Source organism: Dipodomys merriami, unplaced genomic scaffold, assembly GCF_024711535.1.
Source record: "Dipodomys merriami isolate MVZ:Mamm:240054 unplaced genomic scaffold, mDipMer1.0.p SCAF_24, whole genome shotgun sequence".
Classification (NCBI taxonomy): Eukaryota; Metazoa; Chordata; class Mammalia; order Rodentia; family Heteromyidae; genus Dipodomys; species Dipodomys merriami.
Window position 1 is genome coordinate 3080378 of NW_027203826.1, and position 12783 is coordinate 3093160.

General features: G+C 43.3%; 1 long non-coding RNA gene across 4 annotated transcripts in view; it reads left to right on the plus strand.

Annotated features, from left to right (window-relative positions):
• Window positions 1–56: 56 nt before the first annotated feature.
• LOC138835580 (uncharacterized) overlaps window positions 57–12783 on the plus strand; it is a 44703-nt gene continuing 31976 nt past the window's right edge. For all 4 annotated transcript variants that reach the window (XR_011374656.1, XR_011374653.1, XR_011374655.1 and 1 more), the window contains exons 1-2: window positions 57–84; window positions 10949–11071. This is a non-coding gene — a long non-coding RNA (uncharacterized lncRNA). The remainder of the gene's footprint in view (window positions 85–10948; window positions 11072–12783) is intronic.

Sequence of the window (12783 nt, forward strand, 5' to 3'; positions counted from 1 at the left end):
AGGGGAGAGCCACATGACAATGAGGTTGCCAGTTGACACCTTTGTGATGTCAGCAGCTTCAGGGGACTGCCTGGTTGAAGGGAAGTGAGTTCTCATCTCTCCTTCTGAGTGGTGTGTGTGTGTGTGTGTGTGTGTGTGTGTGTGTGTGTGTGTGTGTGTGTGTGTGTGTGTGTGTGTGTGTGTGGTATATCACGGTAAGCTCTCTGTACCTGGGGGAGTCAGGGATTCCTGGATAGGGTCTTGTAGCCTGTGGATGTGGCCAGAGCGGGGGAGGGGGGGGCACACATGAGTTCACTTGGGGGAGGATTTCTGTGCCAGTGTGTGCTCAGAGTGTTCATACTGGCTCCTCCTTGAGGTAGTAGGGAGAAAGAGGCTACCCTAGACTTGTAAGTAGGCAGGTCCCAGAGGGGATATGAGAGGTCCCTAGCCACACTGCCCTATCCACTGATGAGCAGTGAAGGACAGCTGAAGGTCAGCTCCCACAGTGGTCCTCCTCTGAGTTCTGAGTTTGGAGAGGTGCCCATTATTTGCCATCCAGAAAAGCTGGGCAAGCAAGTTCCTTCTTTATAATGAGACAAGAGGCAAGGATCACCACTGATGAGGTGACAGTCTCTTAAGATTTTATTCCTAGATCGTGTACACATCTCTGTATGCATTTAGAATGTACATGTGTACCTGTTTTTGTTTTTTCTTTCTGTGTGTGTGTGTGTGTGTGTGTGTGTGTGTGTGTGTGTGTGTGTGTGTGTGTGTGTGTTTGTTTGTTTGTGCCAGTACTGGGGTTTGAACTCAGGGCTTAGGAGCTAGCCCTTAGCTTTTTTTTTTTGCTCAAGGCTGATACTCTACCATTTGAGCCATATTTCTGGTGTTTTGGTGGTTAATTGGAAATAAGAGTCTCACAGACATTCTCGCCTGGGTTGGTTTAGAACTTCAATCCTCAGATCTTAGCCTCCTTAGTAACTAGGATTACAGACATGAGTTATCAGCACTTTACATGTATTAGTGTTTTGGTGTTTTTTTTTTTTCTTGTGCTGGTCCTGGGACTTGAACACAGGGTCTGGGCACTATCCCTGAGCTTCTTTCCTCAATGCTAGTGTTCTACCACTTGAGCCACAGCTCCTCTTCCAGCTTTATTGGAGAGTCTCATAGACTTTCCTGCCCAGCCTAGCTTTGAACCATGATCCTCAGATATCAGATTCCTGAGTAGCTAGGATTACAGATGTGAGCCACTGGCACCTGGCTATATTAGTATTAATAATTAATTAATGGGGGGGGGACTGGTTGTGGAGCCTGAACTCTGGGCCTGGGCGCTGTCCCTCAGCTCTTCAGCTCAAGGCTAGCGCTCTACCACTTGAGCCACAGCGTCACTTCCGGCTTTTTTCTTTTTGCTTATGTGGTGCTGAAGAATCGAACCCAGGGCCTCGAGCATGCAAAGTAAGCGCTCTACCACTGAGCCACCTTCCCAGTCCTTAAAAAAAACTTTTTATAAACTACTCCCCTTAAAACAAAACCTCAAATGTACATATGAAACAGAGTGCAGTAATATGAACTATTTCTTAGCATTTGTATTGTCTTGGGACTTTTAAACTAGTGAGTGCATCTGGGGCTCTACTGTGAGTTTCTATTCATTAACTACTTGACAGATGACAGGAGTCTTTTGCGGGAGGAATGGTGTCTGGCAGCTTAGGAGTTGGGATGTCTCACTCAGTGGAGAAAGACACAGGGACAGAAATGAACATAAAGGCTCTAGGGAGTACATTTCTGAGAAAATGGAATGTTCTCTTTAAAACATTCAAATGTAACTTGTGTGAATATTAATAACACAACGAAACCTATATTTAGCTTAGCCTAGTGCCAGGCACCTGGTATGTAATAAATATTTATTGAATGAATGATGCGTGAACATCTCTGATGGTTTGCTTCCTTTTCTTGCTTTTCTGCCAAGAGAGAAATTAATAAAGTCAAGTGGATTTGTGGCTAGTTAGCTAATGCTTGATTATGTTTACTTACTCAGCATTCCTTGGGTGATGGCTGTGAATTAAGATGATGACAGGATTGTTTACCAAATTGAAAGTGACCTTATTTAAACTGAAATTGCAAACACTCAAAGTAATGACCTAAATAATAAGCTGTACTAATTGAAGCAGGATATAATTGATAAGGGAGCCACCCTTTCTTTATAATTAAAATAATTCTAATAAGATAATAAGTCTCCGTTAGATCTTATATGATTGCCCAGGAGAGAAATTGGGAACATGAATTCTACAGAAGAGAATTAATTTTCAAAGTGGCTATTTTCCCTGGGAGTTGTGCAAGGGCATACTGTGTAGATGGGGTATCGTCAGAGTCTTGGGTAGGAGTGGGGTTGTACACCATCTCCTTCATTTCCATGAGAGATGGCCACCGAACTGACCCACCAAGGCTTACAGAGTGATTGTGATGACTTTCCAACTTTTACACCATTCTCCCCCTTTTTGACTTTTTCTGGGAGCTCAGGTCTCCAGGTTGCTTTGTTTTCAGCCTTCTGATCTAGAATAATTTTTCTAGGACACCAGCCTAAGGCTTGGCTTGGCTTGTTTGGTCACACGATTATAAGTTAGATAAATAGGTCCTACTATAACTTATTGAGACAGAAGCTAGTCAGCCATGTTATTGAGTAGTATTATTTTATTGAAGCATCATGAGCCACAGGGAATATTCTTTTGCTTGAGATAGCAGTGTCATTTTTGGTTCTGAAGCCTGAACACTCATGGGCTCAGTGAACTTTGCCAGGCTAGACTAGATCCCTAAAGCATGTTCACCATTTTGAGACTGAATGTTTAATACACCATATCGACCTAACGGGGCTGTACCATGCAGTATTTCATAAACTTCATTTCAGAACCTTAAATATGTTTTTTTCCCAAGTCATATCTTGTGTGATTAACATTTCTGAGATCTTGCTCTGGATTAGTCTTGTTCACCCTTAGTTGAGTTGCTTCATTTCAATGGACTTAATTTTTCTCATCTAACTATTGCTGGAGCTAGGCTAGATATTTTCCAAGTCTTCTTCGGCCTTTCAGTTCCCTTCGTGATGGAAAGAGTGCAGGTAATATCTAGAAAACCAGTAGGGGAAACATTGTGGAGCCAAAGAGAAGAGTTTTTCTGCTCCCTTGGAGCATTCCATGTGGTCCTACTTGTCTGGTGGCTGCAGCAGAGTTCCCTTACCCAGTGAGCAGGCTTACCCTTAACTTCACACAGTGATCTCATCAGTCCACTGCTGCCCTTCAGGTGGCCCTGCACCCATTCTTACAGGAGAACAGGTTGGGGTGGGAGTGGGGCAAGTGAGCACTCCTATCCGTAGAATCTCAGCAGCTGAGTCCAGTCATGGGACTGCTTATAGCTACGTCAGGTTGAACACTGTTCTGCTTTCCCAGGTTAAGCGTCCCTCCCTGGTACCAGCACACCTCCAGACATCTCTCTGACTGCTCAAAAGATAGATGGGCACAGCCCCTGATACTGTAAAAGGAAAGGACAGCATAGGGCAAAGCAATACACCTGAGACACTGAAGTTCTCTCACCGTGTGACTTTGTGGCCTTCTGGGGCATCATCTTCCTTTTTGGAAATAAAAGTAACAAAGGGCTATAGGAGTTAGAAAATTACATCAGGATGCATCTGTGATAGGAGAGGGCAGATGCTTGAAACTAAGACCAAGCAAAAGACACAGGCACACAAATGATGACCCAGTGTTAGGCACAGTGTAAGCAGTTCCCAAATTGGTGTTAGTGAGTACAATATTCAGATGCCTCTGTACTGGTGCTAAAGGACATTTGATTTTGGCATATGATATCTACTCTGGAGAAAAAGCAGCAAGCAACATATGCTTCATGAGGTCAGCAGCCTAGGGACATGCAAGCCATTGTGCTAATTTGCTTCACAGGTAGGGAATATCATGGGTTCAGGTCTAAAGAAAAAAAAATTCCAGGACTTGGTGTAGGAGCAGATAATGGTATCTAGTTCACCACAGACTCTGACAGTGCCCAGGCCTTCTTTAGTAAAGACATTCTCAGCAAGTGTTGCAGAACAAGTCACATGGAAAACCAACAAGGATAGTCTGGAAGAGAAAGAAGTTCCCAAACATGCCAAGTGCCAAAGCACCAAATAAATGCATATGAATGTAGGTTTTTATCTATATATGATCCTGGGGTCTGTTTTTTTTGTGTCACTTGGTATAAATTATTTTTAATTTTTCTCTTCAGGCTGTAGGAATCCCCACTTGGGATGTTTGATTCTTGCAGGGTAAAGGCTGAGGAAACCGCTCCAATTTGCTGTTTTCCTCAGTGAAGCCTTTATTAGAGGCATCATCTATACTGTGCATTTCTGTCACACTCACTCAGAGGTATCAGGAGAAGCCTCTAGGATGCATGTCAGGCTTAAGGGAGGAAATAGATCCCACTTTTGATGGATAAAAATGGCCAGGTGGGGACTTTTCCAACAATGGCAAAAATGGAAGCCTCTGATGTGGGCAATGATGCCCTCTTTATGGGTGCTGGGTAGATTTCAGTGTGGGAGAGACAGCTGTGTCTTAGAACTCTGGAGGGTGAAGGCATATGATCTCTTAGCCACCCAGTGAATTACATGGTGGGAACCCATCTTACCAATGAAACAATGAGATCCAAGAAGTGTCAATGTTCAGTTACAGAGTAGGTAGATTATAAAGCCTGAGTGGCTCTAGAAACAGACCATACACTATACTTCATACAAGTACCTCAGGATCTTCCTCTCTTCCTCCCTCCTTCCCTTCTTCCCTTCCTCCTTCTCTCCTCCCTCCTTCCCTCTTTCCCTCCTTCCCTCCATCTTCCCCCCCTCTCTTTCCATAAATTCTGTGGACTAAATTATTCTTTCCTAGTACAAAATGGTACCTTGACTTCAGATTGTCTCAAGCTACTGTTGTGTGTGTGTGTGTGTGTGTGTGTGTGTGTGTGTATTTTTTTTTTTGAACTCTGGGCCTGGGCGCTGTCCCTCAGCTCTTCAGCTCAAGGCTAGCGCTCTACCACTTGAGCCACAGCGCCACTTCTGGCTTTTTTCTTTTTGCTTATGTGGTGCTGAGGAATCGAACCCAGGGTCTCAGGCATGCAAGGCAAGTGCTCTACCACTGAGCCACCTTCCCAGCCCATGTGTGTATAGTTTTTTAAAAGACAGTTTTACTGTGTAGCCCAGGTGGGTCTTGAACCTAATGATCTTACTGTCTCGGCCTTCTAGTGTTAGGATTATAGGCCTGTAATGCCAGGCCCAGCTTAAGCCACTGTTTTTGATGTAATCTACTTGCATATTGGGATTCCTTGTCTTTCAGAGGGCTTATGATACTTTTTAGCTTCAAAAGTATTTGTATTTTTATATTATCACTTTTTTTTGATATGTTACCTGGGGAGGTACTGAGATTTGAACTCAATGCCTTATGTTTGCTAGGCAGACACTCTACCACTTGAGCCACACATTTAGATGTTCCTCTTCCTCCTCCTCCTCCTTCTTCCTCCTTCTTCCCTCCTCCTCCTCCTCCTCCTCCTCCTCCTCCTTCTTCTTCTTCTTCTTCTTCTTCTTCTTCTTCTTCTTCTTCTTCTTCTTCTTCTTCTTCTTCTTCTTCTTCTTCTTCTCCTCCTCCTCCTCCTCCTCCTCCTCCTCCTCCTCCTCCTCCTCCTCCTCCTCCTCCTCCTCCTCCTCCTCCTCCTCCTCCTCCTCCTCCTCCTCCTCCTCCTCCTCCTCCTCCTCCTCCTCCTCCTCCTCCTCCTCCTCCTCCTCCTTCTTCTTCTTCTTCTTCTTCTTGTACAAGCCCTCCCTATATAGCTCAGAATGACCTGAGATTGCCTAGTATAAAGTTCCTCATTTGGTGTGTGTGTGTGAAGGGGCACAAACTCAGCAATGGTTGCCCTGTGGCTAAAGTGATAGCTTTTCTACTCCTGTAGAGAAGGAATTCCTTCCAAGATCATCTATCTGTACAGATTGTATCCACTGGGCAAACCAGTGCCTACACAATAAAGTCCTGCTAATGATATAATCTCTCTAACCAGGAGTGGCTGCTCCCTCCCCACCTTGCTCAAAGCAATACTTGAGACTAAAATTCAAAGGCAGTGAAAACCTTTGTGTGGTCCTTTAGATGGGATCTATACCTCATATAAATCTGTATGCTCATAGCTCAAGGCTGAAGGAGACTGAGTCCTGTCTCCTTCTGAATTCTTCAGAAAAGTTTCTCAAGAAAATATGCAATAAAGAAGATGAAAGTTCCAGAAACAAGCTCAGCAGAGAGGAAAATGCTTATATAGCTGATACAGGAGTGAGCTGGGAATCTGGGTTGGAAGATGGGACAGGAAAGCATGTTATCTTCCCTGAGGCTGGGGAGAATGGCTCAAGGCTAACCATAAGTTTTACTAATGTCCTTGAAAGGTTGATCCTTTTCTTGTTGGACTGGCTATCAGAGATTAAGTCAAATGACAGTGCTATCTTTTCTTTGTGTCCCCTAAAATACCAAAGGGGACATGTGGTGAGCTTGAGGGGCTCATCATACCAAAACTACTACTACCATGAGCTTTTCAAAGAACATCATTGTTTTCCTTCTAGTGCTCAGAGTCCTGTCCCATGAGTCAGCTCTTGCCACACTTCCATCCCTGGGCAGGCTGAAAACAATTACTTTTACCTAGCTATTCTAGTGAGACCAAAATGAAGGAAAGCCGAGTGAATGGCAGGCTTTCCATCAGGATTCTTCTCCATAAGAGCAGCTGGGAAACATGAGGGAAGGTGCTTTCCACTTCTGGTTAGATGTATCCTGTCCTGCCAGGCATAGGCGGCGCACACCTGTAATCCTAACTATGCAGCATGCGGAGATCTTGAGGATCATGGCTTGAAGGCAGCCTGGTAGGAGGAAAACCTGGTAGGAGAGTCTGAGATTCTCTGTCTTAAAAAAATAACCAGTAAGGTCTGAGAATGTGGCTTGGTGGTAAAGTGCTTGCCTAGCGTACATGAAGCCCTGGGTTCAATTCCTCAGTACCGCATAAACAGAAAAAGCTGGAAGCGGCACTGTGGCTCAAGTGGTAGAGTTCTAGCCTTGAGCAAAAAGAAGTTCAGGGACAGTGCCCATGCCCTGAGCTCAAGCCCCAGAACTGGCAAAAAAAAAAAAAACCAGTAAGAAATTAGGCTGGATTCAAGTGGCAGAGTATCAGTTGATTAAACAAGCATGAGGCCATGTGTTCAAACACTCAGCACCCTGCCCCAAAATATCAGGGTAGGATTCTAGATCTTTTAAGCTTCAATTCCATGGATTTTACTGCCTTCCTTCCTGGAAACTCGGCTTCAAATGTATCTACTCCCCACTTCACAGAGGCAAGGGAAATGCTTGTGTGAAGTCCTGATTCATACATCCTGTTGCATCACTCAGCTACTTACCTTCAACCTATTTCCTCAACTTGATCCTCCATGCTACACTTCTAGAAACAGGCTATATTGGATTTTCCCAGAGATAGGTTCTTTTTCTGTTGTCTTAGTAACAGACTTATTCAACTCAGTTCCAGCCTCAGGAGTATATGTGCCTGATGAGGTAAACCTGTCTGTCACATCTCACCTTTCTTTTCTTCTCACGCCCACTCCCTGTCTTCAGGACCTTTGTCCTTCACACCTGGATTGATGTCTTTTCCCTTCCCTGGCCTTTGTGCCTTCTGCTCACCCTCTTTTTTTTTTTTTCAGGTAAGGGGTAGGTTTATTCATCGTTCCGGCTGGCACCAGGCCATCTTGGCCCTCCATGCGGCGGGGAAAGGCCTGGGAAAGAGAGCTGGGAGAGCTGGGCAAACAAGAGAGCTGGGAAAAAGAGCTAGAAAAGAGAGCTAGAAAAGAGCTAGAAAAAAGACTCTGCCCACTCTCTTTAAGGGACCTTTCTCAGGTTCATTTAGATTCCCCATCAACCAGGCCTTCAAAGTTTCCCATGATTTCCTCAAACAACTTTAGGCAGAGCAGGCTATGACTGAAGAGTAGTGATAGGAGACAGCCAAGAGGAATTAGAGTCTGGGTTAATGGGTAATAATCTAGTTTAATGCTTAAATCAATAGGCTTTAGACTCAGACATCTATAAAACCTCAGTGCCTCAGTGTTACATTGTTGGTGGGAGTGTAAACTTGTTCAACCACTTTGGAAAGCAGTATGGAGGTTTCTCAAAAGACTCCACATAGAGCTCCCCTATGACCCAGCAATCCCACTTTTGGGCATTTACCCAAATGATCACAAACAAGACCATACTAAAGCTACCAGCACAACTATGTTTATTGCAGCATTATTTGCTATAGCTAAGATATGGAACCAACCCAGATGCCCCTCAGTAGATGAATGGATCAAGAAAATGTGGTATATATACACAATGGAATTCTATGCCTCCATCAGAAAGAATGACATTGCCCATTTATTAGGAAATGGAAAGACTTGGAAAAAATTATATTAAGTGAAGTAAGCCAGGCCCAAAGAAACATAGGTGCCATGGTTTCCCTTATTTGCAATAACTAGTATATGTCTGGGACAAGCAGAAATGGCCAGATAAGTTGATGTTAAGCGAAATGAACCCCAAGATAGGGACACAAGTGGTTTTTATCTTCCTTGCTATGGTTTCTAACGTATTTATAAGGTACCATGTGATTTTTTTGTTGCTTTGTATGTCCCTCCCCCATGGTATAACCCTGTTTTCACTGTGTTTGGTGTTGGTGTAATTTGGGGAGGGGAAGGGAAAAAAAAACAAAATGTTTAAAATTGCAACAATGAGATGTACAAAAAAACGAACTTTACAATTTAGGTGGGGGTGGGGGAAGGTAGGAGGGATGGGATGGTAGGGGAAAAACAAAGGAGGAGGCAACAATGCTAGATAAGAAATGTACTCATTACCTTGCTCATGTAACTGTAACTCCTCTGTACAGTATTTTCACAATAAAAAACATTTAAAAAATAATAAAACCTCGGTGTTCTTACCAAATAGCTGGTCCTGTGACCTTAAGCAAGTTTTCAAACTCTCTGTTGCATGTTGCTCAAATGTAAAATAGAGATAATGGTAGCAACCTCCTTAAGGGATTTTCTATGCAACTGAAGAACCTAACCTTTGAAAGTGCTTGGCTTAGCATATTTGAACATAGAAATGCACCAAAGTGTTAGCTGTAATGATGGTGAGGACAGAAGAAAGCAGGAGGATGGTGGTGGATAGAAACTGTTAGGTTTTTAAAAAGAGGTAGCCGAGTAAGAACTGCACTAGGCACTTGGTACTCAGGTAAGGGGTAGGTTTATTCAGTAGACCTGCTGGGACCAGGCAAGGTTGGCACTCCATGTGGCTGGGAAAAGCCTGGGAAAGAGAGAGGAAAGAGAGAAAAGAGCTAGAAAAGAGCAGAGAGAGCAGAAAAGAAAGCATCTGGGAAAGGTGGGAAAGAGTTGAGAAAGAGCTAGGAAAGAGCAGAAAGAGAGCGGAGAGAGAGTGGAGAGAGCAGAGAGCAGAGAGAGCTAGAAAAGAGCAGCAAGAGAGCGTCTGGGCCTGGGCTAGGCCTTATCTAGGGTATGGGCGGAGAAAGGTGTGGCCACATCAAATTCAGATGTGACCTCAGCGGATGCAGATGTGATCTCTTCCAGGTGTCCCAGTTGCCTAGGTAACACAGGTACTGGGTGGAGACTTTGCTGCGAGGAGGGTGGAGTCTGCTAGCCATCCAGGAGCGGACCTTACCATCCAGGAGCGGACCTTACAGAAACCACACAGATGGAGAATCTAGGTGCAGACCAATCAGGTTTCAAGAGCAAATGATTTGGTTTGGCGGTTTATAATTTGTGTCACAGCTCATTTCTATTGATGTTCACAGTATGTTGTGCAGTACACTGAGCACTTTCCATTGCTCTCTTTCTCCAGCAGCACTCTATAGTCATGAGGGATAGTAGTCCCTTGCAAGGTTGAGTAGCTTGCTAATAGTTACTAAGGGTCAGAGCTGGGATTTGAACCTGGCTGTGAATCTGGGCAGGTGATATACTTTCTCGTCACACACACTGCTTCTGGAGTTATTAAAATTTTTTTTTGGGGGGGGCTAAGATGGTCTTTGGGGAAATAATAGTCTGCTTTGACTTCCTGCCAAGGTAGTCCTCTGCCCCTCTTTAGAGTTCACATATATAATTTGGTTTTAATATGCACTGACTTCTTTTGTGATGCATGTCCTCTACACCTTGTGCTCTGACTCAAGAGTCTCATGCTTATCTCAATACTTTTCTTTTTTTCAAATCCTCTTGGTGGGACTGTTGATTGTGGAATGAATGAGCTTCTCCGAATCTTGGGGTGTGTGTGTGTGTGTGTGTGTGTGTGTGTGTGTGTGTGTGTGTGTGTGTGTGTGTGTGTGTGTGTGTGTGTGTGTGTGTGTGTATGTGTGTGTGTGTGTGTTCCTTTAACCAATTACTGTAGCTACAGAATTTTAAGTATCAAGAGATAGATCTCATTGAGAAGGGCCCCTGATGATTTCTCTTGGCATTCATAGTGCCAGGCCAGTGTCTGGTGGTGATAGAATAAGGAGATGACAATAGAATGCATTGGTGGTATCTGTCATGCAAGTTTTGCTTCATTTGTGTGACTCATGAGTGTTTTCTATTTTAGTTGCTTTGCTATCTTAGCCCTCTAGGATAATATACTTTGGGGATGACTTTACAACAAATTGGGATTAGGTATGTCACAATGGTAGAACTGGACTATGGTGCTGGTTCTGGGTGGTTGGAGCATGTATATATAGGCATGAAGGGGTGGTAGGAGCCACAAGGTGTAGGCTGGGTGGCCTTTCTAGCAGATGTTTTTTGTAATTATAAAGATGCTCTAAAATATTTTCTGTACTTAGCAGAATCCAGGGGGTATTATGGAAGTCTCTGTTCTTTTAATAACAATGCTTCAAAACAAACAACTTCATAAATATCTTCCTCCTATCATTCCAGGTACGTACACTTCCAATAACCTGAATATGGATTTCAGTGCTATTTAATTAAGCCCTAAACCTATAAAATGAACATTCAATACTCAGAGTAAACCCTTGGTTTGTTCTCTGTGAAGATAAACAGGTGAGATATCTTTTTGAGTTCTGTATGCTGAGATAATTAAGATTAGTTGCCATAGAGAGGAGAGAGAGAGAGAGAGAAACACATTAAAATGTATCATACCTTTTGTATTTAGGAAATTCACTTAAATATTCAGAACCATCAAATCTACCTAGACCCAGATCCCTATTCATCTGTTAGGTACTGGGCCTCCAAAGAGACTCAGGAAAGCTTTTTGATTATTCTATTTCTCTGCTCAGAACACCAATACTTGTTTAGGTTTGGTTTTACTGTTAGATTTCCTCCCCTTTCCTCTCCACAAGCTAGCCCACAACTCAAAATTCTGCTGAAGGTTGAGATTTCATGCATGTGCTAACATGCTGTCTGATCAGTACTTTTTTTTTTTTTGTCATTCGTGGGGCTTGAACTCTGGGCCTGGGCGCTGTCCCTGAGCTCTTCAGCCCCAGGAGAGCACTCTACCACTTGAGCCACCGCGCCACTTCTGGTTTTCTGGTGGTTTATTGGATATAAGAGTCTGGTGGACTTTCCTGCCTGGGCTGAACTGTGATACTCAGATCTCAGCCTCCTTAGTAGCTAGGATTACAGGCGTGAGCCACTGGCCCCCTGCCTTTGCTCAGTACTTTCAAAGGTTCACTATTGTTATGTAAAATGATATCTAATCTTCTTAACGTGTGACAGTCTAGGCCTTTTAAGATCTGGACACAGACTTCTCTCTCAACCTTATTATTTTCTACATACACACACAATTGCTTCCTCATTCCCATTGACCTCTCTAATCACCGTTTGGATCTCTCTCTCTTGTGCTCTGTTGGCTTTGAAAATTCCTGCTCACCCTGTAAGACTCATGTCAAAATCTGTGTCTAGCCAAGTTTGTGCTTGTAGCACATACCTATAATTCTAGCTACTCAGGAGCTACTGAGATCTAAGGATTGTGGTTTGAAGCCAGCCTGGACAGACAAATCAGTGAAAGTCTGATCTCCAATTAACCAGCAAAAAGCTGAAAGTAGTGCTATGGCTCAAGAGGTAGAGTTCCAGCCTAGGAGGCAAAGGCTAAGCAAAAGTGTGAGGTCCTGAGCTCAAATTTGAGTCCTTGGATTCCTCTAGACAGAATTACTGTAAGCTTTCTAAGATTTTATATTTTTATAACAATGCTCATCACAATGTGCTGCAACTATAAATTTCTCCCGGTGGATTGTAAGGTCCTGAGATGACAGCTACTTTATTTGTATTGTTATATAATATGCATAGCTCATGTAGTTACTAAATTGCTCCTGTGGAAGAAAATTAAGTTGATGCATCATATTGCTAGTTAATAATATGCGTTATAACATCACAAAGACTTTTTAGGGAAATGAATGATCTAATCTCATATGTGGTGGAGCATGCTAAAGCTCCATAATTTGTGGACTGTGGCTGTGGCTCAGGGATCAAGTGCTTGCCTGGTATGTATGAGCTAGATTCAATCCCAAGCACTTAAAAAAAAAAAAAAGAAATAAAAGTTCCACAATTTGGGGGCTGTAGCTGTAGCTTAGGGATTGAGTGTTTGTTTGGCATGTGCCAAATAAAAGTTCCACAATTTCCTATTGAGAGACAATTTTACATGCCTGGCAGCAGTAGCATAAAGCCAGATCTGTGGTTTATTGTTACCTGAAAGCTCAAAAAGCAGCCTAGTCAACAATTCTCTTCATGATACCTATAGCATCATGCTGTAAAAA